Here is a 24,000-nt window from a genome sequence, read left to right as displayed (position 1 = left end):
TTTCAGGATGCTGGCAGTACATCATACTCAAATGCGGAAGTTAGTGAGAAGATTGTATTATGCAAAAAGTCCAGCACTAAAGTTAAATGAGTTGAACAGTGCTCCTTTGCGTGGGTCAGTATCAGATGTGAAGAAGGTTTGTGATGATATCGAGTTTTTTTTACTTTGGTCCTCAGCAAGAGAGTGCAGAAACTGACACATTAGTAGAACAAAATGTTGAAGACAATGTAGAACCCATAATTACAAACAATTTTGAGGATGAAATCACAAAGTTTAAGGTAATTTCAGGTGAAAGACCAAATGTTTCTTGTATTTGTTGTTGACGAAGTCACTATAAAAATCAGACTGGGGGTGTCAATCTGCATTTCAAAATTGAAATAGAAGATAATGATAAGTGGATGGAATTTGCAACTTATTTGTTGGTAGAGGATTGTTTTGATTTGGGATCTGAGCAGCGTATTTGCAAATATAGTTAAAACAAATTAGATGAGAATAAAATGCCTGCTAGTGCTGTTCATAATAATCTAGAGTCAGTTGCTATTCGTCCAGAGCTGATAGATTTAAATACATATGAGTCTATTCTCATTCAATGTGTTCACCCGTTTCAGGCTATTGTTCGTATGGAGCCTAAAACAGGTAAATTACCTCCATCAGAGTTGCAAAGAGGATTGAAAGGAAGAGTTCTGTATTTACCGTTAAATTTAAGGAAAAATATTGAAACGATTGGTGTAGACCATGCAGAAAATGAGCCACTAGTCATTCTAGTTAATGGTGTTCCTGCTAAGAATAAGAAAATCTGGCAAGAGTTAGTGGAATTTTAGAAAAGTGCAAAAGGCATCATTGTATCTGTTACAAAATAATGAGTACTATAGAAATGTGTTTGTAGGAGAAGAAGAAATAGATTTAGCAGAAGATACTAAAACATTAAGTGGACAAATAAAAAAAGTGGACATGTCCAGATATGAAGAAATCTATGAACATTACAGTGTACATCCACTTCATTCCAAAGAGGTGAAGGGGAATACGATTGAGTTGTTCCAAATGAAAAAAGCAACAGGAAGTCCCGTGAGTGTATGGGAAGAGAGCTTGGAATCTCGTTGTTTACCGCAGTTGTTTCCAACAGGAAAAGGTGGACGATATGATGAACGTCCTGTGCAGATTCCTGCATCTGAATATCGGACAAAAAGATTATATGCAGAAGATCCAAGATTTTGACAATGTATCCCTAATATGTTTCATCTTCTTCTTGAAAGTGACTTGTCTGGACTTTCATATGCAGTAAATCAAATTTTAAAAACTGGAATGCATCTGCAAAATGTAACTGCAAAGGATTTTATGGATAAAGTGCATCAGAGAGATGATCATTTAGAATCTCAGTTGATTAATCTGATGGCATGTCAGCGTGGGACTAATGAATATTGGTACCGTTGTCATAGAGAACTGAAATGTATGCTACGGAACTTGGGAACTCCTACTGTGCTGAGTATGCTTGGGATGATTTACGTGAATTTCTTCGAGAGGCAAATTCCAATATAAAAAATATTGAATAAGAAACCTGGAGAAATGTGCTCTTTGGATCCTGTTAATGTAGGCAGATATTTCACTCATAGATTTGAAGCTATGATGTCTTTCATCTGCAATAAAAAGAATCCTCCTCTTGGAGAAGTTGTGGATTTCTTTTGGAGAAACGAGTATCAAGCAAGAGGTGCTCCTCATATACATATGTTGTTATGGATCAAGGACGCCCCCAAATTTGGAACAGATTCAGATGAAACTGTTTTGTCTTCCATTGAAGATTATGCCACATGTGCTGTACCCAGTAGCAGAGAAGATAAAAACTTAAAACAACAAGTCTTACGATTCCAAAGCCATAGGTATGGAAAATACTGTCAACGAAAGTACAAGTCAAAGGATAAGTTCTATACCAAATGTCATTTTGGATTTCCACGTCCTGTATTATCCAAAGGAAGAGTGAACAGTTTTATGTCAGCTGTATGACATACCATCACAAGAAAGTCTGCGAAAAACACCTACAACTTAAGAAGAAGCGAATAATCAAAATACATAAATGACTACAATCCAGTTATTTTATCCATGTGGAACGCTAACATGGATATTCAGTATGTTGCGGACAATTCCATTGCTGTTGCTCGATATGTAACACCCTACATTACTAAATCAGAAAAGACTGAATTGAAAGAAAAGTAGGAAGAGATTTCTCATGAGAAGACTCTAAGTAAGAAATTATACAGTTTCAGCTTGAAGATGTTATCGCATCGTGAAATTGGAGCATATGAATGTTCAGATCGGTTATCATCTGCAAGTCTATATTCCAAAAGTAGAAGAATCATTTGGGTGAGTCTAGGTCTTGCAGGAATGCAAAATCGGGTACTTAAATCTGTTCAAGAAATTGAATATTTAGCAGAAAAAGAACCGGAAAGGACAGATATTTTGAAAACGAATATGTTGGACACATATTACCCGAACAGAAGTCATCATCTTGAGAACATGTGTCTCTATGAAGTGCTGCAAAACTACACTTTTAAACGGAATACTACAGAGAACATCAATGATGGAAAATATGCAGTGATTGGTTCCGAAGTATGTCTGGTGAAACAAAGGAAAGGGAATGTAATTAATCACAGGAAACTGAGTTGCGACACTGCTGATAAAAGGGAATTTTACTATTTAGCCCTTTTGCAAATGTTCAAACCATGGCGTTCAGAACTGGAATTACTTTGAGATTTTCAGAGCTATGAAGATTAATTTAATGCTTGGAAAGATAGCATACAATGCAGTGCTTTTGCAAATTATGTGAAAATGTTGAATGATGAAATTGATCAAGAAGCTACAATTGCAGCTGAGATTGCTAGAGACAGTTCTCAAGACAGTCAAAGTTCTGCTGCACTGAGTCAAGATCCACTTGGACAACCAATTGTTGAAAATGAAGCAGCAACTGCCATGAATGAGGTGGAAACAGCAATGTATCAAGCTCAAGAAGATGTAATACAGTTAGGAAACTTGGAAGAACAACTAAATGTTGAACAGAAACAAATATATGAACAAGTGAAAGAGCAGATTGACCATGGATTACTTCATGAAAAGAAAGGGTGTTCGTGTACATCATTTCAACCTATCCGAATGTATGTGAGCGGTCAAGCTGGAACAGGAAAAAGTTTCTTAATTAAAGTAATTACAAGTTATCTGCAGAAAACAACTGAGTCGCATTTGTCTTGTGTTATCACTGCTCCAACTGGGTTGTCAGCACATAACATTAAAGGAATTACTTTACATCGTTTACTAATGCTACCAGTAGAGCATGAGAACAAATTGGAATACCACAAGCTATCTGGAGAAGCTTGTTGAGAAGTTTCAAGAGTCCTGAAGAAAATGAAACTTCTCATTATTGATGAGGTGAGCATGGTCTCAAACTTGATGCTTGCCTTTGTGCATTTAAGAATGCAGCTAATTCTTAAAACAAAGTATGACGTGTTATTTGGAGGAAACACGTCATAGTTTTTGGAGATCTACTGCAACTGACTCCGGTAAAAGGACAACCGGTATTTAAAACACTTGAACATGAAGATACCAGAAAGTCTCATGGTAGTGTTAGTAATGTGAACATTTGGAGTAATTTTGAATTCAAAGAACTGACAACAAATATGCGACAGGCAAATGATGCTGAATATGGAAGTATTCTTCAAGATATAAGAATTGGAATTCTTACAAAACATGGCAAACAAGCTTTGGAAGTCAATTACTTTGCAATGTGTTTCCAAATGAAAATGTAGTTCCTGCAAAAGTGTACGTGAAAATTGCTGAAAATAAATCAGTGATCTGCTTAATGCCAACACTGCGCGAGTGTTCCATATTCAACAAAGAACTATTGAAACTGGAAAATGAAGAAATTATCAAAATTGAAGCCATCGATAAAATAGAGCATGAAGGAATCACTATTATTTTGATGGGAAAGTTGTAAACAAAACTGGATTATTTAGAAAAATAAAATCTAAAACAGTGATTAGAAAAGACACTATATGCGTGTGTAAACTGTCGGGTAATTTTAAGGCGTAATTTGGATGTATAAAAAGGTTTAGTTAATGGCGCAATGGGTAAAGTGGTGGATTTTGTTAATTATCAGAAAAAACAAGGAAATACATTTTTAAAAATTCAATTTGATCAGATTGATGAAGTTAAAGAAATTGGTTGTTGTTCAGTTCATTTTTTGCTTGTTAAAGGTTTAATGTCCGTAGGAAACAATTTCCATTTTCTCTGGCATATGCAGTGACTATCCATAAATCTCAAGGATTAAGTGTGGACAGTGCATTGGTGAACATTGGATCTACTGTATTTAAAGAGGGTATGGCATATGTTGCTTTGTCGCGAGTCAGAACATTATCTGGTTTGTTTTTGATTGATTTTGATGAGACAAAGGTTACCGCAGATGTAAACTGTGTAAAAGATTATAATAGGTTAAGAAGGGTGAATGCTCCAAATTTAGGTCAATATCCTGTATTTGAAAAGAGTGTGGTTGGTCAAAAAAGAAGGTTTGAGAATATCTGTTCTGAAGGTGTCGAGAAGTGAAAAGAACAAGATAACATTGTGAAGACGGAGCTCATGCTTTTGGGCAATTCTCCTGTTTTCAACCCGGCCTCCTCATGTCCAGTCTGCCTAGGCCCGGCTCCGACCCCTAAAGATCAAATCAAGAGCCTAGGCACCTGGATTGATCATTCGCTCTCATTCAGTCACCAGGCAACTCAACTTTCGGCTATCTACTTCGGACTACTAAGGATGCTGCATAAGGTTCTTCCCCTTCTCCCCTTCCACGCCAGAAGGATCATGGTTCAAGCACTGATCCTTTCTCACCTGGATTATGGCAATGCTTTATATCTGGGAGCACCTCAATACACCATCAACAAGCTCCAAGTAATACAGAACTGCGCTGCCTGTAGACTTCTTCAGGTTCCTCATTGGAGATCTGCAAAACAAGCATTAAAGAGCCTGCACTGGCTGCCGATCAGACAAAGGATCCAGTTTAAGGCTATGTGCTTGTCCCATAAGGCCTTTTGGAAGAAGGGCCCCCCCCATTCTTCAGTCACTTATTACCCCCTCTCATCCGAAGAAAGACCTTCGGTCATCTGGATCTTTTCTTGCCCTTCAACCCAGAATAAGAAGGTCCAGATGTGGTGCCGCTCCTTTTCATATGATGGTGCCATTGGATGGAATGCTCTTCCACCTCAACTACGCAAGGAACCTAATCTGTTATCCTTTTGCAGGTCATTAAAAGCCTGGTTGTTTTAAGTTTCTCTCCTGCCTCCTGCTTCTTGCTTGTCTGTCCGCAGTGCTGGGAGGCCTACGGGTAGCCAACGCGCTTTATAAATCTCATTTCATTCATTCATTCATTCATTTCATTCATTCATTGCAAGTAAAAAGAAATCGGACACTGTTGAAGAGATTGTTGGATATCAGTTTGAAAATAGTTCAGGTGTCAACTGCTATGCTAATGTAGTGGTCAATGTTCTTTTTTCTCTTGAAGGTTTGCAAGAACAAATTCAAAATCGGCAAAAAAGATTTTGTTCTCTGTTGCATTCTGTGTCTGAAAAATTCACAACAGATACAAGTAAAATACAATCTGTTTCAGATGTTCGTAATCTTTTGGATGTGTGTTCTAGTTCTACACAATTTACACAAAATATCCAACAAAATGCTCAGGAATTTTTAATGTATATGCTTACCATTTTTGAAAATGAAGGTGTAGAAATAGAAAATATTTTTGGCCTTTCTTACAAATGGGAACATCATTGTCAAAATTGCATGTATACATGTACCACTAATGTAGACACTGAAAGATTTCTGTATTTAACATTACCAGACTGTAAATCAGTGTCTTTCAATAAATTAGTTATTGGTGCAAATCAAAACATGGAGTGTAGCCAATGTAAATCAGAAATGTTATCCACATTATTTTTAACAAAATATGGACAAAACATAATTTTAATGATGCAACGTTGTACAGCTGATGGAAGAACATTGGATACTTTAATAAAGCAATTTGTAGCAACAAAACTATCAATATCAGGAAGGTTTTTCAAACAACGTTTGCCTAGGGAATTACCTAATTCCTACCTAATATTTTTAAAGTCAAAGTTTTAGGAAGATAATTCACTCTCTGAGGAATTTATTATTATAATTTAATAGGACTACCATTGGACAATTTACATAAAAAGGAGTGCAAAAATACCTTTTGGCCTCAAGGAAAGGTATATGTTTGAATTATGGACTTTTTTGAGCTCATTGACTCGGTGAATATTTTAAAGCGACAACATTTACAGTTTTTATAAGTTAAAGTTATAAAATTTTGTTAGCCATAAGCATTTCATATATGTGTGATTTGTATTTTGTGGTATTTTACTGAGAATAGCATGTTGGGTTTTAAAAAAAAATCTTTTTGATTGTTTTTATTTTGCCCGCTGTTAAGTGATGAGTACGATTGAAATCACTATTTCTAGTGAAATTCAATATATTCTAAGAACAGCAAAAAAGGCAAACAAATTACTTTGTTGAAATTATGCTGTGTTGTAAAAAATGTATTCTTACATGTTATAACTATTTTTTCTTTTCCTTCACAAATCCTAATTCTAAAATAAGCAATTTACATCAATTTACATTGCAAAAACAATCTGAAAAAAATGTATACCATTTTTAATTACTATTACTGTGAAGGTAAGTTTAACTAAGTATTAATATGCATAATGGGCAGATCTGCAAGAACCTACAAAGATTGAACAAGTTTTTAAAAACACTCTGTTTATACCTATGTAGTTTTGAAATCTCTCTGTTATCGGATATCATGTGACCTCCAAAAAAACAGATTTGAGTGGTTCATAATATTTCCCATTGTACCTATTGAAGGACCGCAATCATTTCAATCATTCTTCTTTGAGCATCTTTGCAGACAAAACTCTGAGCTTACCTTCTATGATTCACAAGCAATTTTCCAAACAGAAATATGTCACTTTTTGTAACATAGTTATTGCGCAAGACACTCTTTCATATTTACAAAGAGAGGAAAAGGCACTCTGTGTAGTTTTTCTACTCCATGTAAATACAACCTCATCATACACACCACTTTGCATTGAAAGGGTGTTCTATAAGTGTTGTTGTGCGTGATTGCACTGAAGACACATCTCCAAATTTATCATAAATCATAAATCTCGATGTGTGTGTGAATGCTGCACCATTCTCCAATTGGTGTAGGAAAGCACAACAAGGAGAATTATTTTAATTTCTCCTAATTTTTTAACCTTCAATGCATGCTAAAATGTTCAGCATACATTGAAGGAGAAAAATGTGTTTTTCTGATTGTTTTTGTGCAGGAAGGTGTGTCTTCCTGCACAAAAACAAACACCACATGACACAGATATCCTTGCACCATGGTGCAAGGGTGCCTGTGTCACCACATGGCTGCAGTTTAAGCAGCCGTGCAGAGAGAAGCATAGATTTGCAACATATTTATGTACATATGTTGCATCCCTGTGCTTCGGACGTACTACAGCACATTGCAGTTAAAGAGGTTACTGTGTGATGCTGCAGCACTTCCTCATAGTTCTGCACTTATACATTCACCATGTACTACTAATACATTATTTCAGTAAATTATACCCTACGCATACATCCAACCAAACTTTCACACACGATCATAGAAATATAGCTCTTTTTTTAAACAGAGAAATGAGTTCTGAAAAGAACTTTTTTTTTCTTCTTTTTTGTTTTTATTATTTTTGTAATTTTTGGAACAATTTTGTTATTTTTTTGTTTTCTTCGAAAGGAAAAAAAGACAACAGGAGGAACAAAACAGTCAACTTCTGCAAAAAAAAATTAAATACAAGTTTAGCACTTGTGGTTTTGCTGTGCTCGGCAGATAAGTTCAATTGACTGCTCACCATAACAGAGCAGTTTGTTGCATTTAATGCAACTAATTTTCAGTTTTCCAAATTTTGGACATATGTCCGGGTGAGTGGTCGATGGTGATGCTGCAGAAGTGCTTGCCACTGCTGGCTGAGGCTGCTGTCAGAGTCTTCTGCATTCCTGTTTGGCCAGGTTCACGGGATGCAGAGTCTTCAGGTGTTTTAACATACTCGCAGTCCCACAAGAGTATTTTTTAGATGGATCCCCTCTGGAAAGCACTCTTTGACATATTTTACATGTCACTTTCGTTGAATTCGTTTTATTTTGTCCTTCTGGGAAGGAAAAAAATTTCCACACCACAGGAGTGTATCTTTCTGGGCGTGGAGGTTCCACAACAAATTCCTCATCGGACGAATGGTCTGAATCTGATGGTGGCTGCTGTCCAGAAGCCATTGTCTTCAGATAATGAAAAATTGCAGCTGTGAAATCTTCCCCAAAAAGTTTCTTCTAGTTCTAAGGTGTGAGATGTTCTTCCAAAGAAGCTCAAAGAAGAATGATTGAAATGGGTGAGGTCTTACAATAGTTAGAATAGGAAGTGTAATGAACCAATCAAATCTCTTTTTCTCAGGTTACATGGGATCTGCGCACCGTGCGCATAGGCGGCACGCACCGAGCGCGAATCCGCGAAATCGCATTTAAAAGGAATAAACAATTAGAAGTAAAAATATATTAATTTTATGAGTTGTTTAAATTATGTCTTCAATTAATATTCACATGAAATACATATATATACGTTTTTGACATTTAAAATATTTTGCGGGATTCACGCACCCATCGCGTCAAACACGCACATGACGTTTCGCAGAAGCGCATGCGCGTCGCGTAACGTGCTTTATACGTGTCGCGTATGGGCTTGGAGTCGCGTACCAGTCGCATAGCAATCACGCACGAAAATACGTACCCATCGCATACCGTACTACAATCGTAAAATGTCGATTATGTTCCGCGCAGGGATCGAGAAAGGTGCGCATAGGGTGCGCGCATCCAAAAAATAAATAAAACAAAAACAAAGTATTAATAATATAGATTCAAAAATATAAAAAAATATAAAAAACAGTTTACAAAATTAACAATTTTTTTTTAAATCATTTAAAAAATAAAAATATTTTTTAATTTTTAAAAGAATTAGTTGCAATAAAAACTACAAAAAATGGTGAAAAACAATATAAAAAAAACATAATTAAAGGAATTGACACACTGAAATATAAAGATTTAGAAATCTATGAAAATCATTAAACATCACAGCTTTAGAGATAAGTTATAGATAGGAATTAGCATTTAAAAAACCTTTGAAATTCACTGAAAAAACCATAGGTTTCATGCACGTTATAGTTAGAAATGGGCATTTAAAAAACCTTTGAAATTCACTGAAAAAAACAAAGGTTTCATGCACGTTATAGTTAGGAATTGGCATTTAAAAAACCTTAGAAATTCACTAAAAAAAACATAGGTTTCAGGGGCGTTATAGTTAGCTGGACATTTTCCTCAAACAAAACCCTAGAAATTCCCCCGTTATAGTTAGTTCAGTAACTATAACTCCCGCCCCCGCAATGCACTGCTGATGATGTCACATATTACATCACTCATGACATGGTCAGTGACATCACTGATGACATAATTGATGACATCTCAAATGACATCACTGATGACATCACTGATGACATCATCCAGTGAGTCTGTGTATCTGTAAAATTTAAATATGTTTAGTATATATAGGGAAAGCCCTATGGAAGAATGAGTGGGTGTATAAGTGTGTGAATGGATGATTTAGTAGGTGCGTGACTGACTCTATAAGTGAGTCATTAAACGTATCTTACTGCAGACTAGTGACTAAACTGTGTGAATGTCTGTATCTGTCTATCTGTTGGTGTATAAGTGGCTGCATGGTTTTGTGAATAGCTATATGAGTGTCTATATGGGTTATTGATTGGTTGTCTGAATATCTGTATGCGTGCCTGAGTGTTTGTGTGGGTAGGGTGTGTATTAGGCCTGGGCTGAATAGCGTTAATGTCCCAATGTCACAAAATTATTAGGTTCTCAAAAGGTGCAGACTTACAATTCTTTCTGCAAAATGCCTCAAAACTGCAGCGCCTTTAAATGTTACTGTGCTGTTTGCCACGAAGTCGTAAGAGGAAAGCATTCCTCCTCTCCCTTTCTCCCCCACAGTTCCAAATTGCTTCGGAAATCCTTTGTTAGCTGGAATTGCGGAGAGCGGGTCATCCCCCTCCTTCAAATAATCACAAACAGTTCCATTTTACTGGGGGCCCCGACCCTGCAGGGCGGGCTCTTGAGACAGGAATGGAAATCCTGTCGATATGAAGACTCATCACAGAACAATGAAGAGCCCAACTTCGGAAAATGGCAGGAGCTGACTTTAATTTATCATCTGCGCTACAGCATGCATCGCACTCCAATTCCTTACGCGTTTCAGCATATCATGCCTTGATCACAGGTGAGTGCATTAGTAAAATCCAAGTGGTCACGTGCCCGTAGTTCATGCTCTTGACTGCAGGCCCCAGAATGCACCTGCTGGGTATCCTTGTATGTGCACTGGTAAATCCGTGTTTGCTGAATAGCGTTAATGTCCCAATGTCACACAAATTATTAGGTTCTCAAAAGGTGCAGACTTACAATTCTTTCTGCAAAATGCCTCAAAACTGCAGCGCCTTTAAATGTTACTGTGCTGTTTGCCACGAAGTCGTAAGAGGAAAGCATTCCTCCTCTCCCTTTCTCCCCCACAGTTCCAAATTGCTTCGGAAATCCTTTGTTAGCTGGAATTGCGGAGAGCGGGTCATCCCCCTCCTTCAAATAATCACAAACAGTTCCATTTTACTGGGGGCCCCGACCCTGCAGGGCGGGCTCTTGAGACAGGAATGGAAATCCTGTCGATATGAAGACTCATCACAGAACAATGAAGAGCCCAACTTCGGAAAATGGCAGGAGCTGACTTTAATTTATCGTCTGCGCTACAGCATGCATCGCACTCCAATTCCTTACGCGTTTCAGCATATCTGCCTTGATCACAGGTGAGTGCATTAGTAAAATCCAAGTGGTCACGTGCCCGAAGTTCATGCTCTTGACTGCAGGCCCCAGAATGCACCTGCTGGGTATCCTTGTATGTGCACTGGTAAATCCGTGTTTGCTGAATAGCGTTAATGTCCCAATGTCACAAAATTATTAGGTTCTCAAAAGGTGGAGACTTACAATTCTTTCTGCAAAATGCCTCAAAACTGCAGCGCCTTTAAATGTTACTGTGCTGTCTGCCACGAAGTCGTAAGAGGAAAGCATTCCTCCTCTCCCTTTCTCCCCCACAGTTCCAAATTGCTTCGGAAATCCTTTGTTAGCTGGAATTGCGGAGAGAGGGTCATCCCCCTCCTTCAAATAATCACAAACAGTTCCATTTTACTGGGGGCCCCGACCCTGCAGGGCGGGCTCTTGAGACAGGAATGGAAATCCTGTCGATATGAAGACTCATCACAGAACAATGAAGAGCCCAACTTCGGTAAATGGCAGGAGCTGACTTTAATTTATCGTCTGCGCTACAGCATGCATCGCACTCCAATTCCTTACGCGTTTCAGCATATCTGCCTTGATCACAGGTGAGTGCATTAGTAAAATCCAAGTGGTCATGTGCCCGTAGTTCATGCTCTTGACTGCAGGCCCCAGAATGCACCTGCTGGGTATCCTTGTATGTGCACTGGTAAATCCGTGTTTGCTGAATAGCGTTAATGTCCCAATGTCACAAAATTATTAGGTTCTCAAAAGGTGCAGACTTACAATTCTTTCTGCAAAATGCCTCAAAACTGCAGCGCCTTTAAATGTTACTGTGCTGTTTGCCACGAAGTCGTAAGAGGAAAGCATTCCTCCTCTCCCTTTCTCCCCCACAGTTCCAAATTGCTTCGGAAATCCTTTGTTAGCTGGAATTGCGGAGAGTGGGTCATCCCCCTCCTTCAAATAATCACAAACAGTTCCATTTTACTGGGGGCCCCGACCCTGCAGGGCGGGCTCTTGAGACAGGAATGGAAATCATGTCGACATGAAGACTCATCACAGAACAATGAAGAGCCCAACTTCGGTAAATGGCAGGAACTGACTTTAATTTATCGTCTGCGCTACAGCATGCATCGCACTCCAATTCCTTACGCGTTTCAGCATATCTGCCTTGATCACAGGTGAGTGCATTAGTAAAATCCAAGTGGTCACGTGCCCGTAGTTCATGCTCTTGACTGCAGGCCCCAGAATGCACCTGCTGGGTATCCTTGTATGTGCACTGGTAAATCCGTGTTTGCTGAATAGCGTTAATGTCCCAATGTCACAAAATTATTAGGTTCTCAAAAGGTGCAGACTTACAATTCTTTCTGCAAAATGCCTCAAAACTGCAGCTCCTTTAAATGTTACTGTGCTGTTTGCCACGAAGTCGTAAGAGGAAAGCTTTCCTCCTCTCCCTTTCTCCCCCACAGTTCCAAATTGCTTCGGAAATCGTTTGTTAGCTGGAATTGCGGAGAGCGGGTCATCCCCCTCCTTCAAATAATCACAAACAGTTCCATTTTACTGGGGGCCCCGACCCTGCAGGGCGGGCTCTTGAGACAGGAATGGAAATCCTGTCGATATGAAGACTCATCACAGAACAATGAAGAGCCCAACTTCGGTAAATGGCAGGAGCTGACTTTAATTTATCGTCTGCGCTACAGCATGCATCGCACTCCAATTCCTTACGCGTTTCAGCATATCTGCCTTGATCACAGGTGAGTGCATTAGTAAAATCCAAGTGGTCACGTGCCCGTAGTTCATGCTCTTGACTGCAGGCCCCAGAATGCACCTGCTGGGTATCCTTGTATGTGCACTGGTAAATCCGTGTTTGCTGAATAGAGTTAATGTCCCAATGTCACAAAATGATTAGGTTCTCAAAAGGTGCAGACTTACAATTCTTTCTGCAAAATGCCTCAAAACTGCAGCGCCTTTAAATGTTACTGTGCTGTTTGCCACGAAGTCGTAAGAGGAAAGCATTCCTCCTCTCCCTTTCTCCCCCACAGTTCCAAATTGCTTCGGAAATCCTTTGTTAGCTGGAATTGCGGAGAGCGGGTCATCCCCCTCCTTCAAATAATCACAAACAGTTCCATTTTACTGGGGGCCCCGACCCTGCAGGGCGGGCTCTTGAGACAGGAATGGAAATCCTGTCGATATGAAGACTCATCACAGAACAATGAAGAGCCCAACTTCGGTAAATGGGAGGAGCTGACTTTAATTTATCGTCTGCACTACAGCATGCATCGCACTCCATTTCCTTACGCGTTTCAGCATATCTGCCTTGATCACAGGTGAGTGCATTAGTAAAATCCAAGTGGTCACGTGCCCGTAGTTCATGCTCTTGACTGCAGGCCCCAGAATGCACCTGCTGGGTATCCTTGTATGTGCACTGGTAAATCCGTGTTTGCTGAATAGCGTTAATGTCCCAATGTCACAAAATTATTAGGTTCTCAAAAGGTGCAGACTTACAATTCTTTCTGCAAAATGCCTCAAAACTGCAGCGCCTTTAAATGTTACTGTGCTGTTTGCCACGAAGTCGTAAGAGGAAAGCATTCCTCCTCTCCCTTTCTCCCCCACAGTTCCAAATTGCTTCGGAAATCCTTTGTTAGCTGGAATTGCGGAGAGCGGGTCATCCCCCTCCTTCAAATAATCACAAACAGTTCCATTTTACTGGGGGCCCCGACCCTGCAGGGCGGGCTCTTGAGACAGGAATGGAAATCCTGTCGATATGAAGACTCATCACAGAACAATGAAGAGCCCAACTTCGGTAAATGGCAGGAGCTGACTTTAATTTATCGTCTGCGCTACAGCATGCATCGCACTCCAATTCCTTACGCGTTTCAGCATATCATGCCTTGATCACAGGTGAGTGCATTAGTAAAATCCAAGTGGTCACGTGCCCGTAGTTCATGCTCTTGACTGCAGGCCCCAGAATGCACCTGCTGGGTATCCTTGTATGTGCACTGGTAAATCCGTGTTTGCTGAATAGCGTTAATGTCCCAATGTCACAAAATTATTAGGTTCTCAAAAGGTGCAGACTTACAATTCTTTCTGCAAAATGCCTCAAAACTGCAGCGCCTTTAAATGTTACTGTGCTGTTTGCCACAAAGTCGTAAGAGGAAAGCATTCCTCCTCTCCCTTTCTCCCCCACAGTTCCAAATTGCTTCGGAAATCCTTTGTTAGCTGGAATTGCGGAGAGCGGGTCATCCCCCTCCTTCAAATAATCACAAACAGTTCCATTTTACTGGGGGCCCCGACCCTGCAGGGCGGGCTCTTGAGACAGGAATGGAAATCCTGTCGATATGAAGACTCATCACAGAACAATGAAGAGCCCAACTTCGGTAAATGGCAGGAGCTGACTTTAATTTATCGTCTGCGCTACAGCATGCATCGCACTCCAATTCCTTACGCGTTTCAGCATATCTGCCTTGATCACAGGTGAGTGCATTAGTAAAATCCAAGTGGTCACGTGCCCGTAGTTCATGCTCTTGACTGCAGGCCCCAGAATGCACCTGCTGGGTATCCTTGTATGTGCACTGGTAAATCCGTGTTTGCTGAATAGCGTTAATGTCCCAATGTCACAAAATTATTAGGTTCTCAAAAGGTGCAGACTTACAATTCTTTCTGCAAAATGCCTCAAAACTGCAGCGCCTTTAAATGTTACTGTGCTGTTTGCCACGAAGTCGTAAGAGGAAAGCATTCCTCCTCTCCCTTTCTCCCCCACAGTTCCAAATTGCTTTGGAAATCCTTTGTTAGCTGGAATTGCGGAGAGCGGGTCATCCCCCTCCTTCAAATAATCACAAAAAGTTCCATTTTACTGGGGGCCCCGACCCTGCTGGGCGGGCTCTTGAGACAGGAATGGAAATCCTGTCGATATGAAGACTCATCACAGAACAATGAAGAGCCCAACTTCGGTAAATGGCAGGAGCTGACTTTAATTTATCGTCTGCGCTACAGCATGCATCGCACTCCAATTCCTTACGCGTTTCAGCATATCTGCCTTGATCACAGGTGAGTGCATTAGTAAAATCCAAGTGGTCACGTGCCCGTAGTTCATGCTCTTGACTGCAGGCCCCAGAATGCACCTGCTGGGTATCCTTGTATATATATTTATATCCAACAACAGATTGCCTCTCAACTTGAAACGGAACCTTAAAGGGCAGCCAGTGTGGCTGGTGCGGGGCTTCCAGTAATAAATGCCACCAAACCCTCCTTGTACAAAAAAGAGGCACACCGACTCTGGCTGAATTGCTGCGTTTCATTCATTCATGGAAAAGCAACGAAGGCAATAGGCATCCTTTTCCCAACGTTTCTGCTTCTGCAAGCCTTGATCACGGGAGGAGTCTCTGATATATATATATATATATATTACCTACTGGTGGTCGCCAGTAGGTAGTTATAGTTAGGACCTATTTTCCATAGGAAATCCGCAACATTCTATTCCCAATAAGTCTGGCGCCGGTTGACGAATCCTCGCAAAATGTTCCAAACGTTTGGCCATCTCCGCTCCGCTCCTACCCTGAAAGTTTTGCGGTGATCCGTCAAGCAGGGGCCAAGAAAAAAGGGGGGTCCGAAAACGCGTTTTTCCCATGCAATTTCCCATAGGATCTGTTGTCGCAGCTACAGACCGAACCGCTGAACGGAATGACACCAAATTTGGCAAAGAGGGAGTCCTCAGTTCGGACTCGTGCCTTTTGAATATATGGTGTGAATCTGTTCAGTAGTTCCTGAGAAAATTAGGGTAAAAAAGTTAGTGATATCTATGGCCGCGGAGGATCCGCGCACCCTACCCTCACCGTAAGCGCACCCTCCCCGAACCGAGCGCGCACCCACACGATCGCGCGCTGAATGCTAATTGGCTGTCGAGTGTCTCTCTACATTCAAAACCAGGAACTGTTGGCGGCCATTTTCTGCCTCGGTAGAAGCGAGGCTGAAGAAGCAAGGGGAAAAAGTGTGTAAAACATATAAAGGGGGCAGAGTGGAAATACTCTGACCCTCTAGAGGTGCTAAGGGGGTCCCAGAAGGACCCTCTGGGGCCCCCTTTTAAAAAAAAATAAAAACGTCGAAATGCGCGCACGATGCCCGCATCCTATCGCGTTGGATGCACGGATCCTCTCGCGTTGGGTTCGTGGATCCAAGGGAAAAAAAAATGAAATTGTTGGGAGATAAAGATTAACCTTAATTGTTTTGTTCTTGAGTGGCTCTAAAAAGAGCCATTGTGTTGATTGAGAGTTTTTGGTACTTATAAGTAAGTACCTATACAGAGTCTAAAGTTGTTGAGGAGGACTCTGTTTCCTTCATCAGTAAAGTGTACTCCATCTCTCCTATACATCTCTTGCATATGAAAGCGCAGATTGTTATTGTAAATGGACCCCATTCTATAGTCTCGGAGAAAAGCAGAAACAGATTTATTCACATGTTTCCTAGCTTTCTCAATCTGTGGACAAAAATGATCCGACCAGTTCCATTTCTGCCTTTGGCATATGTTAGAGTACACAAAGGCAGTTTTAGGGAAAAGTGAAATCAATTCTGCCAAGGTTTCCTTCATAAGCATTTCCAGACGTACTCCAATCAAAGTGCCTAGCTCATTGCCACCACATTGCACTATTATGAGGTCAGGGTGTTGGATTTGCATGAAGGATTTCACCAATGGCATCAATTGGTGCTACTTTAACCCTCTCTGTCCAATCCATTTAATGTCTACATTTGGCAAACCTAGGTCTTTGTGAATGCCTTTGTTTTCTGTATACCTTTGGCTCCAGAAAATGTAGCTGTGTCCCACAATCCACACTGTAAGCATCTTATAAGGAGGTCTGGATGCACTCAGATGGTCTCTCTAAATGAAATGGCAGTTTGGAAAGTAAGATGTTTCTAAAATGGTGGCTTAGATGCAATTTTGAAAAAAGACAAGAAATCATTGGTTGTTTGACAACCTTCTACACTGAAAGGTAGGGTGCATATTTCTGTTTTTAAACGCATGATTCTTATTGGTTAACAAAAACTGATTGTAAGGAACATTATATATGATAAGCTGATATGTTGAGAAGTCAAGCACACTTGCTGTCTTGATTAGCAACATTGTGTGTGCTGAACTTCTGACCTGTGTCCTCAGTACAGTGTTCCATGACCTGTTTCTATGGTAACGGGCAGAAGGCAGATTGGGGGAAGGGTTGAAGTTTATGTCATTTGGAAAGGGTTGAAATGTTTAACCAATAGAAATGTGTGTTTGCTTTTGAATTTATGTGGGAAGGAATGTGATTTGATGTTTACATGTATATGTGTGGAAAAAGAGAGGGAAACTTTGCCATTATTTGGTTCTGCTGACAGGTGCACAGTGCAGAGATTCTGTATAAGAAAATCTGGTGCGTGACTGATATACTTCTTAATCTACAAAACATCTTGAAAGGTGAGTTATTTAAATGTGAGGGGATGTATGTAGACTATTTTGATTTTAATCAGACTAATGTATTTGTTCTGCTAAAGTGTAGGGAGTACCTTTTTTTCCCTCTACAATCGTATTGACAGTGTGTGTGCATGTAGAAACCATTCTGTGATAAGCATTTGTGTTTTTCATGTGTTTGCAGACAGATAACTGTGCTGTTTTTATATTTTGGTAGAATTAGAAACCAGACATTGTTTATGAATTTGTGAAAGGAGTTATGTTATGTTTCTATACTAAAATGTAGCACTTCTTCTAGATGAAGAAATAGCATTAGAAGGCAGTCTTTGCTTTTGCGTTGATTAAATGAGTCAGGCATTGACACTAAAGTGCAGTTGTGAAATATGTAGATTGTGTGCAGTTCCCTTACCTCTTCCACTGTAGTGAATTAGTTTTGGTAAACTCCTAGGGATAGTGGTGCTTGTCTAGACTCACACTGTGAGTCTGTGTACATTTGGGAATCACTGTGAGAGAAGTGTTTGGTAACATTGTGTATTTGCTGACAGATAACTGTTTTAAAACCTGTCATGTTGTCAAGTTTTAGTAGCATTAGAAGACAGTTATGGCTTATGCTTTCATTAAATGAGTTAGGTATTGACAGTAAAGTGTAGTCGTGAAATATGTAGATTGTGTGCAGTTCCTTTACCACTTACACTGTAGTGAATGAGTTTTGGTATATTCCTAGGGATAGTGGTGCTTGTCTAGAATCACACTGTGAGTCTGTGTGCATTTGGGAACCAGTGTGAGAGAAGTGTTTGGTAACATCGTGTATTTGCTGACAGATAAGTGTTTTAAAACATGCCATGTTGTCAAGTGTTAGTAGCATTAGAAGCCAGTCTTTGCTTATACGTTGATTAAATTAGTCAGGCATTGACATTAAAGTGCAGTCATGAAATATGTAGATTGTGTGCAGTACCTTTACCACTTCCACTGTAGTGAATACGTTTTGGTAAACTCCTAGGGATAGTGGTGCTTTTCTAGAATCACACTGTGAGTCTGTGTGCATTTGGGAACCACTGTGAGAGAAGTGTTTGGTAACATCGTGTGTTTGCTGACAGACAACTGTTTTAAAACCTGTGACGTTGTCAAGTTTTAGTAGCATTAGAAGCCAGTCTTTGCTTATGTGTTGATTAAATGAGTCAGGCATTAACACTAAAGTGCGATTGTGAAATATGTAGATTGTGTGCTGTTCCCTTACCTCTTCCACTGTAGTGAATGAGTTTTGGTAAACTCCTAGGGATAGTGGTGCTTGTCTAGAATCACACTGTGAGTCTGTGTGCATTTGGGAACCACTGTGAGAGAAGTGTTTGGTAACATCGTGTATTTGCTGACAGATAACTGTTTTAAAACCTGTGACGTTGTCAAGTTTTAGTAGCATTAGAAGCCAATCTTTGCTTATGCGTTGATTAAATGAGTCAGGCATCAACACTAAAGTGCGGTTGTGAAATATGTAGATTGTGTGCTGTTCCCTTACCTCTTCCACTGTAGTGAATGAGTTTTGGGATATTCCTAGGGATAGTGGTGCTTGTCTAGAATCACACTGTGAGTCTGTGTGCATTTGGGAACCACTGTGAGAGAAGTGTTTGGTAACATCGTGTATTTGCTGACAGATAACTGTTTTAAAACCTGTCATGTTGTCAAGTTTTAGTAGCATTAGAAGACAGTTATGGCTGATGCTTTGATTAAATGAGTTAGGTATTGACAGTAAAGTGAAGTTGTGAAATATGCAGATTGTGTGCAGTTCCCTTACCACTTTCAGAGTAGTGAATGAGTTTTGGTAAACTCCTAGGGATAGTGGTGCTTGTCTAGAATCACACTGTGAGTCTGTGTGCATTTGGGAACCACTGTGAGAGAAGTGTTTGGTAACATCGTGTATTTGCTGACAGATACATGTTTTAAAACCTGTCATGTTGTCAAGTTTTAGTAGCATTAGAAGACAGTTATGGCTTATGCTTTCATTAAATGAGTTAGGTATTGACAGTAAAGTGTAGTCGTGAAATATGTAGATTGTGTGCAGTTCCTTTACCACTTACACTGTAGTGAATGAGTTTTGGTATATTCCTAGGGATAGTGGTGCTGGTTTAGAATCACACTGTGAGTCTGTGTGCATTTGGGAACCACTGTGAGAGAAGCGTTTGGTAACATTGTTTATTTGCTGACAGATAAGTGTTTGAAACATGCCATGTTGTCAAGTTTTAGTAGCATTAGAAGTCAGTCTTTGCTTATGCGTTGATTAAATTAGTCAGGCATTGACATTAAAGTGCAGTCGTGAAATATGTAGATTGTGTGCAGTACCTTTACCACTTCCACTGTAGTGAATTAGTTTTGGTAAACTCCTAGGGATAGTGGTGCTTGTCTAGAATCACACTATGAGGCTGTGTGCATTTGGGAACCACTGTGAGAGAAGCTTTTGGCAACATTGTGTATTTGCTGACAGATAGCTGTTTTAAAACCTGTCATGTTGTCAAGTTTTAGTAGCATTAGAAGACAGTTATGGGTTATGCTTTCATTAAATGAGTTAGGTATTGACAGTAAAGTGTAGTTGTGAAATATGTAGATTGTGTGCAGTTCCCTTACCACTTTCAGTGTAGTGAATGAGTTTTGGTAAACTCCTAGGAATAGTGGTGCTTGTCTAGAATCACACTGTGAGTCTGTGTGCATTTGGGAACCACTGTGAGAGAAGTGTTTGGTAACATCGTGTAATTGCTGACAGATAAATGTTTTAAAACCTATCATGTTGTCAAGTTTTATTAGCATTAGAAGACAGTTATGGCTTATGCTTTCATTAAATGAGTTAGGTATTGACAGTAAAGTGTAGTCATGAAATATGTAGATTGTGTGCAGTTCCTTTACCACTTACACTGTAGTGAATGAGTTTTGGTATATTCCAAGGGATAGTGGTGCTTGTCTAGAATCACACTGTGAGTCTGTGTGCATTTGGGAACCACTGTGAGAGAAGCGTTTGGTAACATTGTGTATTTGCTGACAGATAAGTGTTTTAAAACATGTCATGTTGTCAAGTTTTAGTAGCATTAGAAGCTAGTCTTTGCATATGCGTTGATTGAATTAGTCAGGCATTGACATTAAAGTGCAGTCGTGAAATATGTACATTGTGTGCATTACCTTTACCACTTCCATTGTAGTGAATGAGTTTTGGTAAACTCCTAGGGATAGTGGTGCTTGTCTAGAATCACACTGTGATTCTGTGTGCATTTGGAAACCACTGTGAGAGAAGCGTTTGGGAACATCATGTATTTGCTGACAGATAACTGTTTGAAAACCTGTCATGTTGTCAAGTTTTAGTAGCATTAGAAGCCAGTCTTTGCTTATGCGTTGATTAAATTAGTCAGGCTTTGACATTAAAGTGCAGACGTGAAATATGTAGATTGTGTGCAGTACCTTTACCATTTCCACTGTAGTGAATGAGTTTTGGTAAACTCCTAGGGATAGTGGTGCTTGTCTAGAATCACACTGTGAGTCTGTGTGCATTTGGGAACACTGTGAGGGAAGTGTTTGGTAACATCGTGTATTTGCTGACAGATAACTGTTTCAAAACGTGTCATGTTGTGAAGTTTTAGTAGCATTAGAAGCCAGTCTTTGCTTATGCGTTGATTAAATTAGTCAGGCATTGACATTAAAGTGCAGTCGTGAAATATGTAGATTGTGTGCAGTACGTTTACCACTTCCACTGTAGTGAATGAGTTTTGGTAAACTCCTAGGGATAGTGGTGCTTGTCTAGAATCACACTGTGAGTCTGTGTGCATTTGGGAACCACTGTGAGAGAAACATTTGGTAACATCGTGTATTTGCTGACAGATAACTTTTTTTAAACTTGTCATGTTGTCAAGTTTTAGTAGCATTAGCAGCCAGTGTTTGCTTATGCATTGAAAAAAGAATCATGCTTTGACACTAAAGTGCAGTACCATGTAGTATTGTCTTCACTGCACCAGAACTGAAAATTTAAAATTTTATCCAGGCACTGTCCTAGAAGTAGTCTGATGAGTTAGTTAGTTTCTAAGTACTTATCTTGTGAACCATTCATTACCAAATAGACTGCTTCAAATGTCTATGCAGTATGCATGTAGTTCTCTAACCACCTATACAGTTGTTTTTCACAGCTTCAATTCCCTAGTCAGTATGAATACACTTCCAGGAAACACCCTGTCACTCCCTTTGCAGTCTTCTAGCGACCCATTCAGCACCATGTAGTAATCCATTCACTGTGCCAAAACCCAAACACCTATTAATTCACCAAGACACTCTCTTTCCAGTACTCTAATGATTCAGTCACTCCCTAAGTATTCATGCACTGAGCCAGGCCTTAGCACATGGACTGCTACAAACCCCTATCTACTATGCATGCAGTCTTCTAACCACCTAGACACTTGTCTTTCACACTTTCAATTCCCTAGTCAGTATCCATACAGACCAGCAAACATCCTGTCACTGCCTTTGCACTCCTCTAGTGACCCATTCAGTACCAAGTACTAATCCATTCCCTGTGCGAAAAGCCTACCACTTATAAATTCATCCAGGCAGTCTCCTTGCTGTAGTCTAATCATTCAGTCAGTACCCAAGTACTCATGCAGTGAGCTAGGGCTTAGCACATGGACTGCTTTAAATGCCTATCCAGTATGCATTCAGTTCTCTTATCAGCTACACAGTTGTCTTTCGCACCTTCAATTCCCCAGTTAGTATTCATACACTTCTAGGAAACACCCTGTTACTCACCCAGTGTGTCTCGTTTTAGTACTGTAATCATTCAGTCAGTTAGCATGTAGTCTTTCAGTGAGGTAGGCTTTAGGGCAAGGACTGCTTCAAAGTAGTATGCACTATGTATGTAGTGTTTTAATCATCGTCACACTTGTGGTTCAGGGCTATAGTTTCTTAGTCAGTTTTTATATAAAATGTGTTTGTACAGTAATGGAATACTGTAAATTTGAAAGTTATTAATATACATTTATTTGTGATTCTTTTTTGCAGATACTGGTTTTCAACGTTAAAATCGAAAAATTATGCCAGAAAAAAAAGAAAAAGAAAAGAGCAGAGACAGGAGGATTATTTGAAGAAACATCAACCACAAGTATTGAATGTGGCTAAAAGGAAAAAATCTTCTGGTAAGATCACGAAGCAATTTATTAAAAATGTTTGTAGGAGCAAACAGAATGTAGAGCATGCTGCAATTTCAGAGATTTTTTTAAGTAAGAAAAAAAATCAAATTAGGAGGAAAAGTAAAAAAGCAAATGTTCAGTCAAAGGAGATAAAGTATGGTAAAAGAAGACAAAATCAGTATAAGGAATTGCGCAAAAAAATATTTTACAAGAGAGTAGTGCATAATTTGCTAAAAGATGTGAAGAAATATAAAAAGAGAGCTTTATTTTATAAAAAGAAGAAGCATATTGAAAGCATTGTGGAAAAGGTTTTTGAAGTAAAAAGGAAACTGTTTATTTTATTGTTAAACAGAATTCGATCACTAGATAAACCAATAAATGTAATGACGGCCAAAAGTAGGAGGAAAAGAGTTATTAATAAAAAAATGTTTGCGATGTTTTTTTGGGAGAATGGAAACACAGTTCTAGTTCAGAGCCTTTTTTTAATGAAGAGAGTTATTCACTAAGTGAAAAATTATTGTATGCAGTTGACACCAGTGGTAGAGGTTATGAAGTTAGTGATGGTTGTCCAATGGAGAAAGAGAAAATGGTTGAAAGAAATGCAGAAGAAATGATAGCTGATGAAGTTTTAGGGAGACGTGCTAAAAACCCTGTGTACACTAGGGATTGCAGTAGTGTTTGCAGTGTACGACAGGAATCTATTGAAAAATGATGTCGTTTTTTACGAACCTATACTAAAAAAAGTGTAAAACAAAAGATTAAGCTGTTGCAAGGACTAGATCCTTGCAGAGTGAGAAAACATACTGGTTTGCAAGGTCATTCTCTGGCTTGTCTTACTAGGAAAGTTTGTGAAAGTGTTTTTCACCATTTCAGAATGCTGGCAGTACATCATACTCAAATGCGGAAGTTAGTGAGAAGGTTGTATTATGCAAAAAGTCCAGCACTAAAGTTAAGTGAGTTGAACAGTGCTCTTTTGCGTGGGTCAGTATCAGATGTGAAGCAAGTCTGTGAGGATATTGAGTTTTCTTACTTTGGGCCTCAGCAAGAGAGTGAAGAAACTGACACATTAGTAGAACAAAATGTTGAAGACAATGTACAACCCGTAATTACAGAAAAATATGAGGATGAAATCACAAAGTTTAAGGTAATTTCAGGTAAAAGACCGAGGGCCTCATGTAGGTAGCTAAATACCGGTCGGTAACGGCCAAAAATCAGTAAATATCCCGTTACTGACCGGTATTTAGCTATTTGAGATGTAGGAGGCATAATTTCAGGATTCGGTAAATTACCGAATCGGTAAAATACCGATTCGGTAAATACCGAATCCTGAAATCATATGTAGGGAGCACTCTAAAGAGTGAAAATGAGTATTAAGAATTCGTTATTTACCACCAAATACAGGTTGGTGATAAATAACGAATACCTTGCAAAAAGTAATATTTTGCAGATTTAAGA

Source organism: Triturus cristatus, chromosome 9 (genome assembly GCF_964204655.1).
Source record: "Triturus cristatus chromosome 9, aTriCri1.1, whole genome shotgun sequence".
Lineage (NCBI taxonomy): Eukaryota > Metazoa > Chordata > Amphibia > Caudata > Salamandridae > Triturus > Triturus cristatus.
The sequence above is the reverse complement of the archived record's forward strand: the minus strand, read 5'-3'. Positions refer to the sequence as shown.